At 43.7% G+C, this 24,259-nt stretch overlaps 1 non-coding gene across 1 annotated transcript; it reads left to right on the top strand.

Annotated features, from left to right (window-relative positions):
• The first annotated feature begins 3,952 nt into the window (after positions 1 to 3,952).
• On the top strand, positions 3,953 to 4,034 carry trnal-uag (transfer RNA leucine (anticodon UAG)). Its single transcript has one exon. It is a non-coding gene; the product is annotated as a tRNA-Leu (tRNA).
• The last annotated feature ends 20,225 nt before the right edge of the window (positions 4,035 to 24,259 follow it).

Here is a 24,259-nt window from a genome sequence, read left to right as displayed (position 1 = left end):
AACATCTTAATTCATGTTGTTTCTTTATTCTCTTTTATACTTTTTTTTGTATTTATGTCTTAATTGGTAACACTTTACAATAACGTTTCATTAGTTAACATGAGCTAATAATGAACTGCACGTAAACAGCCTTTATTATTTTTTGATAATGTTAATTTCAGCATTTACTAATAGGCTACTTAATTAAAATCTTGTTAACATTAGTTAATGCACTGTAAACTAACAATAAACAGCTGTATTTTTAACTAACGTTAACAAAGACTAACAAACACCGCAACAAATGAATTGCTCATGGTTAGTTAATACATTAACTAATGTTAACTTAGTTATTGTACCATATTGTAGAGTGTTACCAATATATCCAACATTTCCTTATGTTTTGTGCTGTATTGTCATCTCAAGGTTTTTAAATAAGGTTTTTTATTGTCATCTTAAGGTCTCACAGGACAATATTGTGAAGCATTAATTTTACTTTGCTTAGTAAAATAGGCAAATCTGATTTTGTGCTGATAAGACAAAGGTACTTATCATAGAGAGGCAATTAAGATTATGCGACTAAGATTACTCAGTAAACTCTATTCAAATACCATCACTTAATCTCCCACGTCCTCTGCCTGCACCTCTCGTACTATAGGTTTTTACTATTTTAAATATCAGGACAAAATCTGATATGTCCTAACAGAGAGGTCTACTGATGACTGGATTGAACACAATTCATTTGTTCACTTTTCACTTGATGTATTGCACTTATATTTATATACTTTAAAAGCAAAGAAGACTCTGACTGGATCTCACAACTCTGGAAGAGACGTATATTTCTCTGTACTGAATGTTCCTGATCTTCATATGTAACAGGAACATTAATCATGATCAAGTCATTTTATATATATTTTTTATTCCCAAAGGATTTCGGAAACTTTTAAATTAATAAAACGTGTACATCAAATTGAACTATGTCTTTGAATCTTTTAATTCTGACAAGAACATTTAAAAATGCATGCATAGCAAGCCTGTATTCCTAGAGCGTGTACATATAGTCCGCAGGAGACAAATGAATACAGTAACAATGCATCACTTTCAACCTCTTGTTGAAACAACTGTCAAAATGGATGGCTTGCAACAGGACTGTTTTGAAAGAATTACAGTAGGAATGGTAAGATCACAGTACTGGTTGTCTGCAACTTCATACATCATCTGTCTCGGAAATCTGAAACAATAAAACTACATAATATATGCAGTTTAAAACAAAACATGTCTCCTATATATGCATGTCATTACATACATTATCATCAGTTGAATGTGTTGTGGACAGGACATGAAAATCCATCAATACTAAAAATAAATGTTTATGTTCACATGTGGACTAAACAGCAGTTCATAAACTATGCTTCAACTGATCTCTAACTTCAGTTAACACAGAAATGAACGATTAACTGCACTTACCTCTGCTCAGCCATGAACTGGTCGAAAGCTGATGACATGACATGCAGGTAGGCCCGCCCTCACGTGATACTGATTGGTCGATTGATGAGCTTAAATCTGATTGGCTAAAGAGTACGACTGCTCTGTGTTACGAGTGAAGCGCTGCCAGGAAAGTCTCAAAAATACACACACACACATCCAAGGCGATTCGTACGTGAATGACGATTTGCACATTCAAATTCAAGGACACACTCGTACATTTTAAACATTCAAAGGTTTTTGTGCACAGTTGTATATCTACGAATTGTGTTTTGCATTTGTGAAATGTATTTTATGAATATATAATTTTATTTTGCGCATGTGAATTGCTTTTTGTGAATATATTTTTTTTTCACGCACGTGAATTTTTTTTGTGTGTACGTGAATTAGGTTTCACGCATGTGAAATTGTCTACGCATGTGTGAATCATGTTTTTTGCTTGAATTATTAATGAGTCTGATCTGGCTCCATATTTCTCCCTCATTGCGTATTTTTATATTTTGAATATATCCCTCCACTTCATACTGTAACCCCTTTTGCCTCGATCTGGAGGATATATCGCTGAGGTATTGCTCCAAAAAAGGTCACTGACACGCACGGGTATACCTCTTCCCGTCATGGCAATCTGTCGCGCTGGTCGTGTTTGACCATTTGTTTGACGGGCGTAGTAACAATAACTAGGGGGCGTGGCTTTTGCGAACGGTCAATTGGGACCTATCTTACACCCGCGCAATGCAGCGCCAAGCGTGACGCGAGTGTTTGCTAGTTTCAGTCCGACACAGTTATCATTTTCACGTCCTGCCCGCACCTTGTTTAAATAGCAAATGCATTTTTAATGCAAAATCCTAAATAAATAGCCTAATTTTGTGATATTTTTTAAATATCAATTAAACGATTAAAGTCAGTAATATTTTTTCAAACGAGTTTTTTGTGTCACGTCTGTATTTGATTGGTGTGCCAGTGCCAGTGTGCCACCAGTGATGCTGCACTGACGCATGCCAGTAGGTGTCAAGTGAGTGTAACACTGGCCAGCGCAAGATTCTCATCTGTGGCTTTAATATTTTAAGTCCTTCCAAAAAGTGTAAAAAAATAAATTATTAAAAATAATTTGTTAGGCTATGTATCTGAAAAGGATTACATACCGAGCTAGCAATCTTCTTTATTTTTACAAATGCAAAAAAGTGCTCAGTGCATTTTAAAAATTCAACAAACGTTTCGGTCACGCAGGACCTTCCTCAGGACCTTCCTTTAATATTAGTTGGGGACACATTTTTGCGCAAATTCATCTTAAAGCGGATGTAGCTCAGGTCATACCGAAATGATTTAGCTAGGGCCCTCGGGGCCAAGATGGCGGCCAAATCCAATATGGCCGCTGTTGTGAACTTTTTTTTCTAAAGTGTAGGAAACTCAGAAGCGAAGACTAGGAGACTTGGTGGTATCTTCAGCAGAATTCTTTATTAAGAACACCAGCTGTTGGTAGCTGTAGTCATCAAGACTCACAGTGCTGTAGTCATCGAAATCTCACCCAAGTCTGACTAAGGAATATATATTGTAGTTGATATACCTTTCAAGGGGGAGGGGTTACATAGAGGTGAAGACACTCTGAAACAAAGCATGTAAATGAGGTATGCAGGTTTAGGAACCTAGCTTGGTTAAAACCAGACCTAAAGATAGACCTAAAATCAATCAGAGCGATGAAGGAGATGGCGTATGCAGAGCGGGGGAGAAACATCTCCGAGTGTTGTTCTTTGCTCGGTTTTTAACAAAAAGGAAACGTTCAAATCGCTTAAAACAGACGCGATAGCTGATTCGAACGAGTGATGTTCGACGGCGGCATCCATCTTTGTAATGTAGGCTACAAAATCTGCTTCAAAATCCCAGCGATGTCATCATCGTGTAAAGCCCGCCCCAACGTTTCTGATTGGTGCCTCGATTTCGACGGATTGGAAATGGGCTTGAATGAGCTTTTTGCCAGACTAACTTTCAGAGCAAATCTAAATTTGCCGGAAGTTGTCTGGGTTTTCCCAGGCTATTAGGAACCTGCCCTTAGACTGAGAGTGTTACCAATCCTAATCCAATCAGCATAACATTGTGATTTGAATGCATAGAAACCAATCTAATCAGCCAGACTATTAAAGGAACACTCCGACTTTTTGGGACTTTAGCCTATTCACCTTATCCCCCAGAGTTAGATAAGTCCATACCTTTTTCATCTCCGTGCGTGCTATAAGTCTGTTTGACGCACCCACCGCTAGCCTAGCTTAGCACAAAGACTGGATGTAAATGGTTGCAGCTAGCATACTAATCCAAATAAGTGACAAAATAGCGCAAACATTTTCCTATTTACATGTTGGGATTTGTATAGTCACAGAGTGTACAAAAAACTACGTCACATGAGACACAGACATATTTTAACAGTATAAATACTGGGAACTATATTCTCTAAAGGCGAAGCAATGCTACTTGGGCGGAGTGATAACCGCAGCATCAGGGTAGCGTGGCCGAGGGGTCCAAGGCGCTGGATTTAGGCTCCAGTCTCTTCGGGGGCGTGGGTTCAAATCCCACCGCTGCCAGCAGTGATTTTAAAGAGGGCCAGACACCTTCAGTGTGCTCCGAAAAGGCGCAAAAGCGGCTGAAAATCTGCACCCTCTTGAATCAGGGACAGCAATAATGTCACTTCAAAAATGAATTTAAACATAATAATAACAAATGTCTAGTCTATAATGATGGAGTTAGCCAATTTGACTCATTGAGATTTTTTTGGTGATCTGACAGCTACCTCATGATTTTGAGTTTAACTGCGACACAGCTGGCTGCCATTTTGGAGGATGGCCCAAAGGCTTTGATTAGGTAATTCAGGTGTGTTTGATTAGAGATGGAATTGCAATCTGCAGGGAGGGGGGCCTCCAGGAGTGTAACTGCGTCCCCCCTGTATTTAGGAGGCCTTTCCACCTGTCGAGGTGCTCCTTCAAGGCACGTAGAATTTCGACGGATTTAACTGTGGAGAAGTCCCACCGCTGCCAAGACAGCATTTTAGAAGGCACTCGTGGCTGCTATGCCTAAGCGAAAACACTGGAGAAGTGACACTGCTTGCTCGCGGTCTCTTCCAAACCCTGCCGCTTTTGCTTTCCTTGGCCAAACTCGGCGTGCTTCAGAGCCTGACGATGAAGGTCCGCACCCAACGTTTAATCTATTTATGAAAAAAAAAATGGCCAGAAAACGGCCCACGAATCGAGCCACGTCAGGGTAGCGTGGCCGAGGGGTCTAAGGCACTGGATTTAGGCTCCAGTCTCTTCGGGGGCATGGGTTCGAATCCCACCGCTGCCAGCAGTGATTTTAAAGAGGGCCAGACACCTTAATTGTGCTCCGAAAAGGCGCAAAAGCGGCTGAAAATCTGCACCCTCTTGAATCAGGGACAGCAATAATGTCACTTCAAAAATGAATTTAAACATAATAATAACAAATGTCTAGTCTATAATGATGGAGTTAGCCAATTTGACTCATTGAGATTTTTTTGGTGATCTGACAGCTACCTCATGATTTTGAGTTTAACTGCGACACAGCTGGCTGCCATTTTGGAGGATGGCCCAAAGGCTTTGATTAGGTAATTCAGGTGTGTTTGATTAGAGATGGAATTGCAATCTGCAGGGAGGGGGGCCTCCAGGAGTGTAACTGCGTCCCCCCTGTATTTAGGAGGCCTTTCCACCTGTAAGGATTCAGGGCGGATCTAATCCGTGGGGAATTTGCATATCATAATTAATAATTGGTAATTAATAATTATTCATACATGTTTGGATTAGATCAGTCTTACATGTTAATAAATCTCCCGATAAGGGAGGATCTGTCATTCTACCTGCATGCGTGCATGTGAATCCCGGAAATTAACCACAAGTTGATTGCAGTTAATTACACGGACCATGTTTCACAAACAGGTAAAATGAATTAGCTCAATTGTCAGGATAATATTTGTGGGATCCACAATATCATCTTACTTTATAGGATTTCAGGAAACGCAATTCTCTGGCCAGAAGAATTGGGTTTCCCGCCCTATCAACACATAACGTTAACGTTACTCTTTAAAGTATCTTTAATTCGTAAAGCTTGTAGCATTTAGACCTTTGGCACTTAAGTGACTTGAAATTGAGCAAAGAGACAGCACATCAATCTAATGAATATATAATTAATTTAATAGAGGCATGACTACTTATGTATTTACTACGGTTACATGGGATATATGTATTTACAAACACATAGACAACAATGAACAATACAATAAGACATCAATGAACGAGAAATGCATAAAGTTTGGACAATGGATAACGTACACGCGTGAGCGAGTAAGAGAGAGAGGAAAGGGGATGGGGAGAGAGAACAGAGAAATTGGGAGAATTTCATTGGCAGGAAGACATTCACCTCTCCGATTACAACACGAAACATCATCTTAAAACTTCTTAGAAGCTCTATAAAGAGATTATACTTGCAATCAACTTATGTTATGGTCTCTCTCTGTGTCGAAACATTCCTGTACGGCCCTGTCTGGCCGCGTGAGCTGAGTCCTTTGGGTGTGAGGAAGCGTCACGTGGGCTGCTTGGCGCGCGTGTTGAACGGAGGTTTACAGTCTTTGTTGTAACATTTCCAAAGGGAAATAGTTCGGCTAAGTTCGTTTCACTTCGTGGAAGTGAACTGAGTCGGCTACGGAAAACAAAACTTTGACTAACAAAAAGGGAATAAAGATCTCTACGGGGAAATCACGCGGAGTTAACGTTGCATCTTTCCATGGCTTGTGAAGAAGCGTGTGTGTCACGTGGTCACGTGCGCGTGTTTCTCCTTCAAAGAGAGCGCGCGCTCGTTTAAAGGTCCCTTGTAGATGGATTTGCTGAAGAGATATGTCACGGGGTTTTCTTTTCAATCGTCGATTGGAGTTAAACACAGAGACTTATCTACAAATGAAAAACACAACTAAACTAGAAACAAATAAAAGAAAGGCGAAGAGCTCGCCCGGAGGCGAGACGTTACATCATGACACGAGGACACGGGAGAAAGAGAGCGAGCGAAGGGGAGAAGCGTCATTTATCACTTTTGAAGAAATCCAGCCTCTTCCTGTTGGCTTAGCCAATTAGAGGGTTGGAAGTTTACAGGCGGGACTTTGGGTTTTATTTCTCTTTGTCTTGTCAGACTGCTTGTCTAATTAAATTATGACCTGTGTTAGGAAGGGTCATTTCTACTGCAGAGATGTGTTATGCACATAATCATACCTTTTACGGTGTGTTCATACATATATCTGGCTGAGTCAAGTCCAGGGCATTTTTAAGATATCAAACACGACTGTTATAGGTAAACATTTACATTAAAATACACCTAGGGTATTTATAATTCACTTTTAAATTACGGACAAATTATAGTCATTACAATGTGACATGGGCAAATGGACACACATAAAAACACATCGAATATATTGGGTTAAATGTCTTTTAAAGAAAAGAAGTTTCTTTCTCTTTGAACATCAAATTCCAAGTCAGTCATACAAGTGTCTCGTAACAGGAAACCACGCTCTGTCCTGAGCAGGCTTAGCTTGTGGGGGATGCGTGCGTGTGTGTGGCTGTGTGTGTGTGTGTGTGTAAATTTACATTCCAGGCTTTTTGGGTCTTTAGCAGGATGTATTTAGTCCTTTCAGATTCACCCTTTTAGCCCAGTCCTTACAGTCCCCCTTTTTGTCTGATGAAGTCCCGGTGTGGACATCATCGGACACAATCATCACAATGGACGGATGACAGGTGAATCATGATGATCGGGTAGCAGGTTGCTGTTAAGGCTGAGGATTCAGCTCTATGAGGTTCGAAGCTGCCTCTGGCCTGGTCTCTGACTTGGCACCCCCTTTTTGCGGGTTTCGTCCGAAACCTTTCGTGAGCTTGGCTGAAGATGTTGGTATCTCGTTGAGTCTCCTGTATAGGATGAAGGTCAAGCCCAGTGTCAGGGTGTGTCTGACTACCATAGAGGTACACAGTGCAGTGTCGGCTGCGGTCCAGGCTTGGACAACAGGTGAGGTAGTCAGAATGGGTAGTCGAGACAAAGCTTGGAGAGCTGGGTCGATAGGAGCAATGTCAATTAGCTGGGATCACCCCCCCTTTCGCAAACCACAACTCCCGTTCTGGAGTTAGGGTGAAAGTGTGGTACCTGGAGAAGGATGGGATTTCCAGTTTTAATTTGTACTCTTTGCATGGAAGATGGTACCATGCCAGGTCGCCAAGGTGAAGGATGGCACTTTCCGGTGCTTGGATTCACAGGCTCTAGTGGAGCGAGGTGACACAGGTGTCGGTGTCATTCTGGTGCAGCTGTGCGCACAGGAGTGTTAGCGAGCCGCCTGTCACTTACACTCTCTGCTTGGGTCTTGATGCCTTGAGTGCGTAGCTTGGCTTCGGCAGGGCAGCGGGTGTCGCTGATCTGCAGCCCGCAGATTCCGTCAGTGTTGTCTCTGAGGAGAGGCTTGTTAGGGCAGAGATAGTGAATTTCTTTGGTCAATGTGCACACGTACGGGTTCGGAGCTTAGGACGGCTTTGTGTTGCCGTCGTTGCAGTCAACCCCGTCCGGCGTGTGGATCTTGATGTGAATGTTACTTTTCAAAATCTGACCTTGACAATGTTCTTGAGCCGGTAGATTCGGCTTGACTCTATGATGGGCAAGTTCAAGAGAAAACCCCACAACTTCTCTGCTTGTAGTCGGCGCAGAGAGGGATGGCACTACCCAGAGAGTAGGAAAGGTGTATTTGTACTCGTGGCGTGGTGATGGCGGACGCCAGCACGGTTTTCACGAGGCTTAAGGGTATCAGGTGCGGTGGAATTCTACCCCTGGCGAGGCTGTCGATGGAGGAGTTCACCCCCTGCAGCAGGTTTGTCATCAGGGCTGTTACCAGCTGAGTTTGAGCAAAGTCATTCTGGAAGACAGTAAAAGCTGTTTCATGGAGTGAGTGTTGGAGTGCATGGGGTTCAACGCTGTGAGTGTTGAAAGTTACCACAGTTCCCTTTAGTGTCTTGTCGATGGTCTGCAGGGATGCACTCTGTTGTGAGTGCTCTTTTATCTGTGGAATCTCAGTCTGAATTTCGGCTACATGCCGTCCCACGTTGGCGAGGTTTGCTGCATTCATGCTGGACATACAAGTGTTAAACAGAGTTCTGACGGCAGTGCGGCGGTGGTTGTGGCCACCTGGCTCCGCTAGCGTGACAGTCATTTTCTCAAGTTGCTTGAGCATGTGTTCAACCACGGTCTCAGCGTGAGTGCGGGAGTCCTTTGTCCATCGGCACCTACCCAGCTGTATTGTGTTGTTACGCTGGGGTAGTGTGTTCTGTAGGCGTTGTGAGGATCAGGTGGCACATTCACTTTCTGAGTGCGGGTCCGGCAGAAAAGGAGTCCTGGTGCCAGACCTGGTGAGATGTCCGATTACGGTTGCCCTCTGGTTGGCTGGAGGCACAGCAGCATCCTGGTAAAAGTGAAAGGGAGAGAGAAAGAGAGAAAGGGAGGAAAAATTTCAGCGAGTCTCGTCCTTTTGGCTAGGACAGTTTTTTTTTTTTTTCACTTTGAGAACGCCGGTATGCCACTTGCTTCGGTGTCTTGCAAGTGTCTCTGGTGCTGCGGCGTGCAGCGGCATACATTGGCATTTTGAGAACGCCGGTATGCCACTTGCTTCGGTGTCTTGCAAGTGTCTCTGGTGCTGCGGCGTGCAGCGGCATACATTGGCATTACCCCCCTTTTGCACTGTGGCATCACAAGCTGTGGCGCGGTGATGGCATCAGGTGCAGAACGCTGAATGTTGTTTAGTGCACGCAGCATGTGCTTGTTGACGTAGGTTGTCTGGGGCACCGGTTGTCGGTTTGTGCAGACGGCGTCCGTGGGTGGTTGGAGGGGTTAGAGGTGGTTTCTCATAGTGTCCATTGTTTTGTCATAGTCTTTGGTAAGCTGAAAGGTTAAGGTCAGGTGAAGCAGGGGCTCTGTGACTTTTGTCACACTTGTGGGGAGAGACTAATCCATTACCCTAAAAGTTCAGAACCACGGTTTAACGGGTTCACTAGGTATGTAGCATAAAGCTAGGTGTTTCACGTGTGGCTAGCTAGTGAAGTGTGTCTTGTATCCTTATCTTAGCTGTGGATGTTAGGAGGCCAAGACTTTATGTGGTTCCGAGAGTATGTCCTGAAAAGGGCATAGTCATGGTTCACTACGGCTTGACGAAGTGAATGATAGGGGGAAAAAGGACAGCTGTCCTATTTGAATAATGCTTATTATCAATTCTCTGGACTATAGTTGTGCCCTAGTAAAGTGCTGAAATACTTGTGTTTCAGGGTCACAAAAATGAGTGCGCTTGTTGAAAATAAACACAATCACAAGTATAGGTGTCTCTGTTTCCTTTCTGGGCCCTATGGGGACTGGAACCACATTTGAATAAGAGAGGAAATAAAAGTAAATCATATAGATGATCGAATAGCCAAGGGAATAGCTGAGTGCTATTATTTTTAAAGTCAAAGAAATTAAAGAATTAACAAAGAGCAAAAAAAAATTAAAAGCGAAAAGAAATAAAAGTGATCAAAACTACGGGAATGATCTGAAGTCGAGAATAATCAGTGGCATTAGTGACTAAACTTTGGATTTGCTTTGATCAACACTTTATAGTGGGTTGTAGCGGTTGCATGTTCAAAACCACCTCGTGTGTGTCCCTCCAAAGGTTTAGTCCACATGCAGATGAAAATTCCTATGGTTATACAAATTCTTCTGTAGTTAGTTACGCAGTTTACATGTAGTTAAACTTAAGTTTAATTAACAGGGGATCTGCGAAGTTAGTCTTCAACGGTTAGCAAGGAGTATTCCTAAACCAGTGAAGGTGAACTTTAGCTAATAAGAATTGCAAACACGGAAAGTGGATAATTAGAAACCCTAACTGGTGTTGAGGAAAGTATTCTAGAATACTTTGCCCTGTGGAACACAGGCGGTGATTAAGGGTTCAAGTAAATGATGCTAGCTGCTAACTGTGGAAGTTATTTAGCTTAGCCTATGCTGTACGGGAGCTAGGTTAGGTTAGCTTAGCCTAAGTTAGCTTGATGCTAAGCTAGGTTAGCTTAGCCTAAGTTAGCTTGATGCTAGGCTAGGTTAGCTTAGCCCAAGTTAGCTGGATGCTAGGCTAGATTTAGCTTAGCCACCCAGGCTGGTTTGTTTACAGAAGTGACATTACGAGTTAACACTTCCTGTGGCAAGTTGTTGTCATGGGAACCAGAGCATGTCAGAACAATTCAACAGTACTTGAAGAATGTCTGTACATTTTACATGAATCACACACGTTTTAACGGGTTAACAGGAGGCGCCTATACTTTGTTTTTCAAGAACTTGATGTTCCATTTAGTAAACTGCAGATGTGTTTTGGCATTTGCTAATTGTACTAATGGAACTTTGCTCTTTACTTTACATGACTTATTCTATTTGTTTACAAAGTAAGGAAATAGAATTGCTGCAAGTCAACGCTTGTCTAAGCGTATGTAGTTACGTTTCTTCTCGTGCCTAAATGCTGATTTTTCAGCACGTGACTTGGTTTGATCGCTTAGTAGCTTTCTGCTTGTAGATGCAGCCAAAATTTAGGTGAATTACATCAATCTAGCAACAAATTTTTTTTTATTTTTTTTTCTGAGGGCCTTTACATCGTAGAAAGGGGAGCATCACCCGGGGTCTACACAGATAACACTGTTCTGAGTTTTCTTTGTCAGAAACAGGTTTTAGTCATACCGCGATTTGGATTTCTTTTTAACCAAAGCGGAATGGATATCGGTACAGATTACAAGCTGCTGAGATGATACCTTTTTCACACAGACTTACGCTTTAATGCTGAGGTTACTGATACCAGTTGAGAATGTAAGGCTCTTTTACTTGAAGTAGAGATGTCAATTCCAGCTATTGTTTTATCGGCATTTAGACAAGCCAGCGATCGTAACACGTATTGCACGTTTTGGTTTTAGTTGGATCGCGATGATCAAGTGCACGCCCGTGGGTTAACGGTAGTTTAGAACTCAGGTGATTTTACTACACTCTGGCGTCAAGGTAACGTATACCCTATTTGGAGCTGGTGTTCTATGTAACTCTTCACTGTCACGGAACCTAATGTTTAGCGGTGCCGATTTACTCAACATCTAGAAACCGTTTGTTTCAAAAGAGTCGTGCATAGTCTGTCGGCCGTTGAGGCTTACATGTCCGTCTAAGATTCCTTTAAATCAGTAAAATTCTAATTTTACAGACGCAGAGTCTTGCAACTCTTTGAGCACACTTTCCTCTACTTTTAAAAGTTTTATGTCCGATGTTGATCAAGGACCTTTTAGCTGAGTCTTGCACGGTGTTCGTGCAGTGTGTCTTCTGGTTTTGCAGTTCAGGAATTTGGGGTTTTAGGAATTCTTACTGAGGGGACCTTCACGCATCGTTGAGTGGGCATTGCGTGGGGGCAGAAGAACTATGGTGGCTGACGGGTTTTGGAGGGAAAGTTTCTTGAAACTTGTGTCCTCAGTCACAGGTTCGTTGTAAGTTCCACAGCAAACTCGTTCGGAGCCGGTGGTGGTAGCACAGGTTCTTCTAGGTCTGTGCTGCTGGGTGTCTGTGACGTGTGTTCACCGGTTGGAGACTGCAGGTGAAAAATCAATGTCCTGTAGATTGTCAGAGATGTGTGGAAGGCGGGCTTTTTTTTTTTTCACCCCCCCTTTTCAGCTCTTGTGCGTTGGCTGAAATGTGCGGACCGGTCAGGGGAAACTTGTGGTGTGTGTTTCCCCTTTTCAGGTCATGCTGCAGTCCAACAGAGTGTGGCAACTCTGTGTGATCGGTGCCAAGTTCGTGTTCGAGATCTTGTCTCTGTTGAACGGGCTTGTGGATGGTCGCACGGGCCTCTTTTGGGTTTTTCCGCAGGCCGTGCGCTTTCGAGTCTCTTTCAGTTCGGTCTCTGCTCTTTGCAAGAGGCTTCACTTTGTCGGAGTTTCTCGTCGAGTTCCTCTCTGGTTCTTTTCTCTGACTATTCACTTCGGTCTGTGTCGATGAAGGTTAGCCAGGGCAGTTTGAAGTCTTTCCACTTCCTTTTGTAGCTCGGGGTCGTTGTCATCCTCGGCGTTGCAACCTTGTGCTCCAGGGTGATGCGGCTCCTTTGTGGAGGCGTGCTTGCGCGGTGAGCTGGAAAGCGAGGTTTTGACGTGTTTGGCCCAGTCTTTGTCGTGGGAGCTTTGGCTGGGTTGGTGCGACATTAGCGTGTCCACGTCTGCGTCCAGCTGCTCTTGGCTCGGGCTCTGTCACTGGCGACCTTGGGCAGGAATGGAGGTGTCATGAATCTCAGCCATGTCTCCATGTTGTCCCAGCGGGTTGTGGGACTGTAGGACCGGAACATACTGGCTTCACTGTGGGCGAGAGGAACACAACACACGCAGAGAGACCAGTGCAATTTCGTTCTACGTTTAACGAGCTATAATACGGGCTATGCCGTGTATGAAAATTTTGGTTAACTGATGCAGACAGTTAAATCATTCGGTGGGACAATTTAGGTAGGTCAATATGGGCCTGAATAAAATTTAACAGGGCGGTAGCTTAGTGGTCACCTGTTGATGCTAACGGCTTGGTTTGTCAAACTATTATTCAGCGTTCCTTGTTGTCTCAGATAGGCTCTGTCTTCTAGGTGAACTGAAAGGAACAGAGCACAACAGAAAAGAGCAGTGGCAAGATAGCAAAGTTTGAAGTAACATGCAACCATCAAAAATTGAAAGGTCTGTAATGAAATGGCATTAATAGTACACGAGAAGTGTTAAAAGGGGAAAAGGAGGCCTAAGCCTGCAGTTTGTGGCTTTGAGAGGGAGCCAAACACTCCCATGACCGGGGAATCTCTAGATTCTGTGGCCAATATTAAGTGGATGGGTTTAATACCTTTTCCTAGTTTGCCTGGGGTGAAATGAGGTAATTCCGCTCGAAGTCAGCATCGTGGTTGGTCCTTCCGTCGCCCCAAACACTTGACAGCAGTGTCCCGGGCCTTTCGGTGCATCTGTACCTAGGTGCGCCCTCTCAAGCAACTTGACCTGGAACACAACCGGCGGTGCCGAATTGGTAATGTCGTGTTGCGGGCCGCACGAAGGGAAAGATACAGGAAAGTCCGAGACCCGTGCTCAGTCAGTGCTGGTGACGCAGATCAGACGAACCACCCGCCGGACCTCGAGCAGAGCTGACTGTCAAATTGCCACAGCCCGAGAGAGCTTTCTACCTACAAACACAAAACAGGATGAAGAACAATTGAACCTCAACGTGAATTAAAGCTCTTTTATCTAAATCAAATTGAGTGTCTTTTTTTTTTTTAGAAAAATCAAAGGCAACGGCTTTACTAAAATTATGGTAAAAACAAAGGGAATTATGACAATGTTAATTATCAGAATAACCTAGTCTCCCTTCGGAGGAGAGTTTTAGAGCCGCAGGAAGAGCACAGGAGGAAGCAGGCTGTAGTGGCGCGTTTGGGCCACAAAGGGTTTTGGGCCACTTCCTCTTAGTGGTCAAGCTGGCTGACAGAGAACTTGATTTAAATTGCATTCAAACTGGTTTAAATACGATTCAAATCAAGCGTATTCATAGATGTTAAGTAACTTCTAGAACAGCAAGGAGACAGTTGTAATAAAATCAAATCAAAATTATTAAAAATAATTTGAAAAGGGAAATATAGAAAAAGCCATAAAACAATTCCCAACGGGCAATGAGACTTAATTCAAATTAACCTTGAAATCTGTTTGTTTCAAACCAAATTTGAATAAGTGTAGGAAATTAAGGGTTGGCCTTATATTTGATGATCACGACCACAGTGAGGTGTCAGTGGTAGTAACCAACATAAGATCAACTGGGAGAAAGCCATTTCAAAACAGAGCGGTCATCAGAAACTGCTAAGACATAATTTTGAATTTTTAAGTTCAAATGTGGTTTGAACCAAAATCCAAAACAAGTGCACACAGTCAAGGCAGGGAAAATCATGTTAGTAAACGAGGCTGTAAATTGCCATGCATTGAAAGTTAGAAACACGAGTTCAAAATCTCACTGGTAAACTTTGAAGTTGTGGGAAGAGAAAATTGAAGAAAAGACGCTTTACCGCTAGTGTCCACACGATGGCGCTATTGCGCTCATGGAGGGCGTGGAGGCAATCTGATACTGGAAAACACTCAAGGGCGCACCCTAGCGTTTGGCAGTAGTATTGCAACCAGCCCGCTTTCGATTGTCTCGGGGGACATGCACTGTCTCATTTAAATCTCGACGGATTTCTTTCCGGTGCTATACTTATTTTAAACACATTGGCAGGTTTTCTTCGCTGCGTTGTGCAAGGAAACAGGAATTATTCATCTGTTTTTCAACTCCAAATAACATTTATCAAATGGCATTGATTAAAAATGTTTTCAGTTTTGGATTTTTATCGGTGCTATATTTATTTAACACGTTAGCAGGTTTTCTTCGCTGCGTCGTGCAAAAGGAAACAGGAATTATTCATCTGTTTTCAACTTCAAATAACATTTATCAATTGGCATTGATTAAAAATGTTTTCAGTTTTGGATTTTTATATGCTATATTTCACACAAGTGTGTGGCAGGATTTCTTCGCTGCACTACACGTAAATTGTGGACAACAGGAATTAGGCATCTGTTTTTCGGATCCAAATAACATTTATCAAATAGTATTTTATGATTTAAAAATGTTTTCAGTGTTGGATTTTTTTTTCGGTGCTATGTTTTACAAGCACATCTAGCAGGATTCGTCGCTGCGTTGTGCGAGAGAAAACAGGAATTATTCATCTGTTTTTCGACTCCCATAACATATATCAAATAGCACCTATGATTAAATATGCTTTAGGTTTTTACAATTGAGTAGCTACGTCAATGTTTTAACCCGGAGTTTATCGTTAATCTAACGATTATAAAATAAGGCCTTTTTAAGAATAGTGAAAGAGCATCGATTCACTAAATCTTGTCTTCACCCTGACAGAAGAACATCGTTCGGACAGGGGAGTTTAACATTAAAAATGTCGTCGTTCAAAAGAGGTTTCTTCGTCTTTTGTGGGACAAATTTAATACTATGAACTGCAGTTTACTTTTAGTTATTAACAATGGCAAACGGAATGTCAGACATTATTTTGCAGCGGTGAGTTCGCATTGCGTTCGCTCACTCGAGGCGCACGTACAATATTAAATCACAATATAGACATAGATTGAAAACTGATTTTTGCTCAGAAACAAGTTTAAAGTGTGCTTAGCATTTTCTCCACCAATTTTATGTAAGGATTCAGGGCGGATCTAATCCGTGGGGAATTTGCATATCATAATTAATAATTGGTAATTAATAATTATTCATACATGTTTGGATTAGATCAGTCTTACATGTTAATAAATCTCCCGATAAGGGAGGATCTGTCATTCTACCTGCATGCGTGCATGTGAATCCCGGAAATTAACCACAAGTTGATTGCAGTTAATTACACGGACCATGTTTCACAAACAGGTAAAATGAATTAGCTCAATTGTCAGGATAATATTTGTGGGATCCACAATATCATCTTACTTTATAGGATTTCAGGAAACGCAATTCTCTGGCCAGAAGAATTGGTTTTTACCGCCCTATCAACACATAACGTTAACGTTACTCTTTAAAGTATCTTTAATTCGTAAAGCTTGTAGCATTTAGACCTTTGGCACTTAAGTGACTTGAAATTGAGCAAAGAGACAGCACATCAATCTAATGAATATATAATTAATTTAATAGAGGCATGACTACTTATGTATTTACTACGGTTACATGGGATATATGTATTTACAAACACATAGACAACAATAAACAATACAATAAGACATCAATGAACGAGAAATGCATAAAGTTTGGACAATGGATAACGTACACGCGTGAGCGAGTAAGAGAGAGAGGAAAGGGGATGGGGAGAGAGAGAACAGAGAAATTGGGAGAATTTCATTGGCAGGAAGACATTCACCTCTCCGATTACAACACGAAACATCATCTTAAAACTTCTTAGAAGCTCTATAAAGAGATTATACTTGCAATCAACTTATGTTATGGTCTCTCTCTGTGTCGAAACATTCCTGTACGGCCCTGTCTGGCCGCGTGAGCTGAGTCCTTTGGGTGTGAGGAAGCGTCACGTGGGCTGCTTGGCGCGCGTGTTGAACGGAGGTTTACAGTCTTTGTTGTAACATTTCCAAAGGGAAATAGTTCGGCTAAGTTCGTTTCACTTCGTGGAAGTGAACTGAGTCGGCTACGGAAAACAAAACTTTGACTAACAAAAAGGGAATAAAGATCTCTACGGGGAAATCACGCGGAGTTAACGTTGCATCTTTCCATGGCTTGTGAAGAAGCGTGTGTGTCACGTGGTCACGTGCGCGTGTTTCTCCTTCAAAGAGAGCGCGCGCTCGTTTAAAGGTCCCTTGTAGATGGATTTGCTGAAGAGATATGTCACGGGGTTTTCTTTTCAATCGTCGATTGGAGTTAAACACAGAGACTTATCTACAAATGAAAAACACAACTAAACTAGAAACAAATAAAAGAAAGGCGAAGAGCTCGCCCGGAGGCGAGACGTTACATCATGACACGAGGACACGGGAGAAAGAGAGCGAGCGAAGGGGAGAAGCGTCATTTATCACTTTTGAAGAAATCCAGCCTCTTCCTGTTGGCTTAGCCAATTAGAGGGTTGGAAGTTTACAGGCGGGACTTTGGGTTTTATTTCTCTTTGTCTTGTCAGACTGCTTGTCTAATTAAATTATGACCTGTGTTAGGAAGGGTCATTTCTACTGCAGAGATGTGTTATGCACATAATCATACCTTTTACGGTGTGTTCATACATATATCTGGCTGAGTCAAGTCCAGGGCATTTTTAAGATATCAAACACGACTGTTATAGGTAAACATTTACATTAAAATACACCTAGGGTATTTATAATTCACTTTTAAATTACGGACAAATTATAGTCATTACAATGTGACATGGGCAAATGGACACACATAAAAACACATCGAATATATTGGGTTAAATGTCTTTTAAAGAAATGAAGTTTCTTTCTCTTTGAACATCAAATTCCAAGTCAGTCATACAAGTGTCTCGTAACAGGAAACCACGCTCTGTCCTGAGCAGGCTTAGCTTGTGGGGGATGCGTGCGTGTGTGTGGCTGTGTGTGTGTGTGTGTGTAAATTTACATTCCAGGCTTTTTGGGTCTTTAGCAGGATGTATTTAGTCCTTTCAGATTCACCCTTTTAGCCCAGTCCTTACAGTCCCCCTTTTTGTCTGATGAAGTCCCGGTGTGGACATCATCGGACACAATCATCACAATGGACGGATGACAGGTGAATCATGATGATCGGGTAGCAGGTTGCTGTTAAGGCTGAGGATTCAGCTCTATGAGGTTCGAAGCTGCCTCTGGCCTGGTCTCTGACTTGGCACCCCCTTTTTGCGGGTTTCGTCCGAAACCTTTCGTGAGCTTGGCTGAAGATGTTGGTATCTCGTTGAGTCTCCTGTATAGGATGAAGGTCAAGCCCAGTGTCAGGGTGTGTCTGACTACCATAGAGGTACACAGTGCAGTGTCGGCTGCGGTCCAGGCTTGGACAACAGGTGAGGTAGTCAGAATGGGTAGTCGAGACAAAGCTTGGAGAGCTGGGTCGATAGGAGCAATGTCAATTAGCTGGGATCACCCCCCCTTTCGCAAACCACAACTCCCGTTCTGGAGTTAGGGTGAAAGTGTGGTACCTGGAGAAGGATGGGATTTCCAGTTTTAATTTGTACTCTTTGCATGGAAGATGGTACCATGCCAGGTCGCCAAGGTGAAGGATGGCACTTTCCGGTGCTTGGATTCACAGGCTCTAGTGGAGCGAGGTGACACAGGTGTCGGTGTCATTCTGGTGCAGCTGTGCGCACAGGAGTGTTAGCGAGCCGCCTGTCACTTACACTCTCTGCTTGGGTCTTGATGCCTTGAGTGCGTAGCTTGGCTTCGGCAGGGCAGCGGGTGTCGCTGATCTGCAGCCCGCAGATTCCGTCAGTGTTGTCTCTGAGGAGAGGCTTGTTAGGGCAGAGATAGTGAATTTCTTTGGTCAATGTGCACACGTACGGGTTCGGAGCTTAGGACGGCTTTGTGTTGCCGTCGTTGCAGTCAACCCCGTCCGGCGTGTGGATCTTGATGTGAATGTTACTTTTCAAAATCTGACCTTGACAATGTTCTTGAGCCGGTAGATTCGGCTTGACTCTATGATGGGCAAGTTCAAGAGAAAACCCCACAACTTCTCTGCTTGTAGTCGGCGCAGAGAGGGATGGCACTACCCAGAGAGTAGGAAAGGTGTATTTGTACTCGTGGCGTGGTGATGGCGGACGCCAGCACGGTTTTCACGAGGCTTAAGGGTATCAGGTGCGGTGGAATTCTACCCCTGGCGAGGCTGTCGATGGAGGAGTTCACCCCCTGCAGCAGGTTTGTCATCAGGGCTGTTACCAGCTGAGTTTGAGCAAAGTCATTCTGGAAGACAGTAAAAGCTGTTTCATGGAGTGAGTGTTGGAGTGCATGGGGTTCAACGCTGTGAGTGTTGAAAGTTACCACAGTTCCCTTTAGTGTCTTGTCGATGGTCTGCAGGGATGCACTCTGTTGTGAGTGCTCTTTTATCTGTGGAATCTCAGTCTGAATTTCGGCTACATGCCGTCCCACGTTGGCGAGGTTTGCTGCATTCATGCTGGACATACAAGTGTTAAACAGAGTTCTGACGGCAGTGCGGCGGTGGTTGTGGCCACCTGGCTCCGCTAGCGTGACAGTCATTTTCTCAAGTTGCTTGAGCATGTGTTCAACCACGGTCTCAGCGTGAGTGCGGGAGTCCTTTGTCCATCGGCACCTACCCAGCTGTATTGTGTTGTTACGCTGGGGTAGTGTGTTCTGTAGGCGTTGTGAGGATCAGGTGGCACATTCACTTTCTGAGTGCGGGTCCGGCAGAAAAGGAGTCCTGGTGCCAGACCTGGTGAGATGTCCGATTACGGTTGCCCTCTGGTTGGCTGGAGGCACAGCAGCATCCTGGTAAAAGTGAAAGGGAGAGAGAAAGAGAGAAAGGGAGGAAAAATTTCAGCGAGTCTCGTCCTTTTGGCTAGGACAGTTTTTTTTTTTTTTCACTTTGAGAACGCCGGTATGCCACTTGCTTCGGTGTCTTGCAAGTGTCTCTGGTGCTGCGGCGTGCAGCGGCATACATTGGCATTTTGAGAACGCCGGTATGCCACTTGCTTCGGTGTCTTGCAAGTGTCTCTGGTGCTGCGGCGTGCAGCGGCATACATTGGCATTACCCCCCTTTTGCACTGTGGCATCACAAGCTGTGGCGCGGTGATGGCATCAGGTGCAGAACGCTGAATGTTGTTTAGTGCACGCAGCATGTGCTTGTTGACGTAGGTTGTCTGGGGCACCGGTTGTCGGTTTGTGCAGACGGCGTCCGTGGGTGGTTGGAGGGGTTAGAGGTGGTTTCTCATAGTGTCCATTGTTTTGTCATAGTCTTTGGTAAGCTGAAAGGTTAAGGTCAGGTGAAGCAGGGGCTCTGTGACTTTTGTCACACTTGTGGGGAGAGACTAATCCATTACCCTAAAAGTTCAGAACCACGGTTTAACGGGTTCACTAGGTATGTAGCATAAAGCTAGGTGTTTCACGTGTGGCTAGCTAGTGAAGTGTGTCTTGTATCCTTATCTTAGCTGTGGATGTTAGGAGGCCAAGACTTTATGTGGTTCCGAGAGTATGTCCTGAAAAGGGCATAGTCATGGTTCACTACGGCTTGACGAAGTGAATGATAGGGGGAAAAAGGACAGCTGTCCTATTTGAATAATGCTTATTATCAATTCTCTGGACTATAGTTGTGCCCTAGTAAAGTGCTGAAATACTTGTGTTTCAGGGTCACAAAAATGAGTGCGCTTGTTGAAAATAAACACAATCACAAGTATAGGTGTCTCTGTTTCCTTTCTGGGCCCTATGGGGACTGGAACCACATTTGAATAAGAGAGGAAATAAAAGTAAATCATATAGATGATCGAATAGCCAAGGGAATAGCTGAGTGCTATTATTTTTAAAGTCAAAGAAATTAAAGAATTAACAAAGAGCAAAAAAAAATTAAAAGCGAAAAGAAATAAAAGTGATCAAAACTACGGGAATGATCTGAAGTCGAGAATAATCAGTGGCATTAGTGACTAAACTTTGGATTTGCTTTGATCAACACTTTATAGTGGGTTGTAGCGGTTGCATGTTCAAAACCACCTCGTGTGTGTCCCTCCAAAGGTTTAGTCCACATGCAGATGAAAATTCCTATGGTTATACAAATTCTTCTGTAGTTAGTTACGCAGTTTACATGTAGTTAAACTTAAGTTTAATTAACAGGGGATCTGCGAAGTTAGTCTTCAACGGTTAGCAAGGAGTATTCCTAAACCAGTGAAGGTGAACTTTAGCTAATAAGAATTGCAAACACGGAAAGTGGATAATTAGAAACCCTAACTGGTGTTGAGGAAAGTATTCTAGAATACTTTGCCCTGTGGAACACAGGCGGTGATTAAGGGTTCAAGTAAATGATGCTAGCTGCTAACTGTGGAAGTTATTTAGCTTAGCCTATGCTGTACGGGAGCTAGGTTAGGTTAGCTTAGCCTAAGTTAGCTTGATGCTAAGCTAGGTTAGCTTAGCCTAAGTTAGCTTGATGCTAGGCTAGGTTAGCTTAGCCCAAGTTAGCTGGATGCTAGGCTAGATTTAGCTTAGCCACCCAGGCTGGTTTGTTTACAGAAGTGACATTACGAGTTAACACTTCCTGTGGCAAGTTGTTGTCATGGGAACCAGAGCATGTCAGAACAATTCAACAGTACTTGAAGAATGTCTGTACATTTTACATGAATCACACACGTTTTAACGGGTTAACAGGAGGCGCCTATACTTTGTTTTTCAAGAACTTGATGTTCCATTTAGTAAACTGCAGATGTGTTTTGGCATTTGCTAATTGTACTAATGGAACTTTGCTCTTTACTTTACATGACTTATTCTATTTGTTTACAAAGTAAGGAAATAGAATTGCTGCAAGTCAACGCTTGTCTAAGCGTATGTAGTTACGTTTCTTCTCGTGCCTAAATGCTGATTTTTCAGCACGTGACTTGGTTTGATCGCTTAGTAGCTTTCTGCTTGTAGATGCAGCCAAAATTTAGGTGAATTACATCAATCTAGCAACAAATTTTTTTTTATTTTTTTTTCTGAGGGCCTTTACATCGTAGAAAGGGGAGCATCACCCGGGGTCTACACAGATAACACTGTTCTGAGTTTTCTTTGTCAGAAACAGGTTTTAGTCATACCGCGATTTGGATTTCTTTTTAACCAAAGCGGAATGGATATCGGTACAGATTACAAGCTGCTGAGATGATACCTTTTTCACACAGACTTACGCTTTAATGCTGAGGTTACTGATACCAGTTGAGAATGTAAGGCTCTTTTACTTGAAGTAGAGATGTCAATTCCAGCTATTGTTTTATCGGCATTTAGACAAGCCAGCGATCGTAACACGTATTGCACGTTTTGGTTTTAGTTGGATCGCGATGATCAAGTGCACGCCCGTGGGTTAACGGTAGTTTAGAACTCAGGTGATTTTACTACACTCTGGCGTCAAGGTAACGTATACCCTATTTGGAGCTGGTGTTCTATGTAACTCTTCACTGTCACGGAACCTAATGTTTAGCGGTGCCGATTTACTCAACATCTAGAAACCGTTTGTTTCAAAAGAGTCGTGCATAGTCTGTCGGCCGTTGAGGCTTACATGTCCGTCTAAGATTCCTTTAAATCAGTAAAATTCTAATTTTACAGACGCAGAGTCTTGCAACTCTTTGAGCACACTTTCCTCTACTTTTAAAAGTTTTATGTCCGATGTTGATCAAGGACCTTTTAGCTGAGTCTTGCACGGTGTTCGTGCAGTGTGTCTTCTGGTTTTGCAGTTCAGGAATTTGGGGTTTTAGGAATTCTTACTGAGGGGACCTTCACGCATCGTTGAGTGGGCATTGCGTGGGGGCAGAAGAACTATGGTGGCTGACGGGTTTTGGAGGGAAAGTTTCTTGAAACTTGTGTCCTCAGTCACAGGTTCGTTGTAAGTTCCACAGCAAACTCGTTCGGAGCCGGTGGTGGTAGCACAGGTTCTTCTAGGTCTGTGCTGCTGGGTGTCTGTGACGTGTGTTCACCGGTTGGAGACTGCAGGTGAAAAATCAATGTCCTGTAGATTGTCAGAGATGTGTGGAAGGCGGGCTTTTTTTTTTTTCACCCCCCCTTTTCAGCTCTTGTGCGTTGGCTGAAATGTGCGGACCGGTCAGGGGAAACTTGTGGTGTGTGTTTCCCCTTTTCAGGTCATGCTGCAGTCCAACAGAGTGTGGCAACTCTGTGTGATCGGTGCCAAGTTCGTGTTCGAGATCTTGTCTCTGTTGAACGGGCTTGTGGATGGTCGCACGGGCCTCTTTTGGGTTTTTCCGCAGGCCGTGCGCTTTCGAGTCTCTTTCAGTTCGGTCTCTGCTCTTTGCAAGAGGCTTCACTTTGTCGGAGTTTCTCGTCGAGTTCCTCTCTGGTTCTTTTCTCTGACTATTCACTTCGGTCTGTGTCGATGAAGGTTAGCCAGGGCAGTTTGAAGTCTTTCCACTTCCTTTTGTAGCTCGGGGTCGTTGTCATCCTCGGCGTTGCAACCTTGTGCTCCAGGGCGATGCGGCTCCTTTGTGGAGGCGTGCTTGCGCGGTGAGCTGGAAAGCGAGGTTTTGACGTGTTTGGCCCAGTCTTTGTCGTGGGAGCTTTGGCTGGGTTGGTGCGACATTAGCGTGTCCACGTCTGCGTCCAGCTGCTCTTGGCTCGGGCTCTGTCACTGGCGACCTTGGGCAGGAATGGAGGTGTCATGAATCTCAGCCATGTCTCCATGTTGTCCCAGCGGGTTGTGGGACTGTAGGACCGGAACATACTGGCTTCACTGTGGGCGAGAGGAACACAACACACGCAGAGAGACCAGTGCAATTTCGTTCTACGTTTAACGAGCTATAATACGGGCTATGCCGTGTATGAAAATTTTGGTTAACTGATGCAGACAGTTAAATCATTCGGTGGGACAATTTAGGTAGGTCAATATGGGCCTGAATAAAATTTAACAGGGCGGTAGCTTAGTGGTCACCTGTTGATGCTAACGGCTTGGTTTGTCAAACTATTATTCAGCGTTCCTTGTTGTCTCAGATAGGCTCTGTCTTCTAGGTGAACTGAAAGGAACAGAGCACAACAGAAAAGAGCAGTGGCAAGATAGCAAAGTTTGAAGTAACATGCAACCATCAAAAATTGAAAGGTCTGTAATGAAATGGCATTAATAGTACACGAGAAGTGTTAAAAGGGGAAAAGGAGGCCTAAGCCTGCAGTTTGTGGCTTTGAGAGGGAGCCAAACACTCCCATGACCGGGGAATCTCTAGATTCTGTGGCCAATATTAAGTGGATGGGTTTAATACCTTTTCCTAGTTTGCCTGGGGTGAAATGAGGTCATTCCGCTCGAAGTCAGCATCGTGGTTGGTCCTTCCGTCGCCCCAAACACTTGACAGCAGTGTCCCGGGCCTTTCGGTGCATCTGTACCTAGGTGCGCCCTCTCAAGCAACTTGACCTGGAACACAACCGGCGGTGCCGAATTGGTAATGTCGTGTTGCGGGCCGCACGAAGGGAAAGATACAGGAAAGTCCGAGACCCGTGCTCAGTCAGTGCTGGTGACGCAGATCAGACGAACCACCCGCCGGACCTCGAGCAGAGCT

Source organism: Rhinichthys klamathensis, unplaced genomic scaffold (genome assembly GCF_029890125.1).
Source record: "Rhinichthys klamathensis goyatoka isolate OS25496 unplaced genomic scaffold, OSU_Roscu_1.1 h1tg000035l_1, whole genome shotgun sequence".
NCBI lineage: Eukaryota > Metazoa > Chordata > Actinopteri > Cypriniformes > Leuciscidae > Rhinichthys > Rhinichthys klamathensis.
Note: the sequence above shows the minus strand (reverse complement) of the source record. Positions and strands in the feature narration are given on the sequence as shown.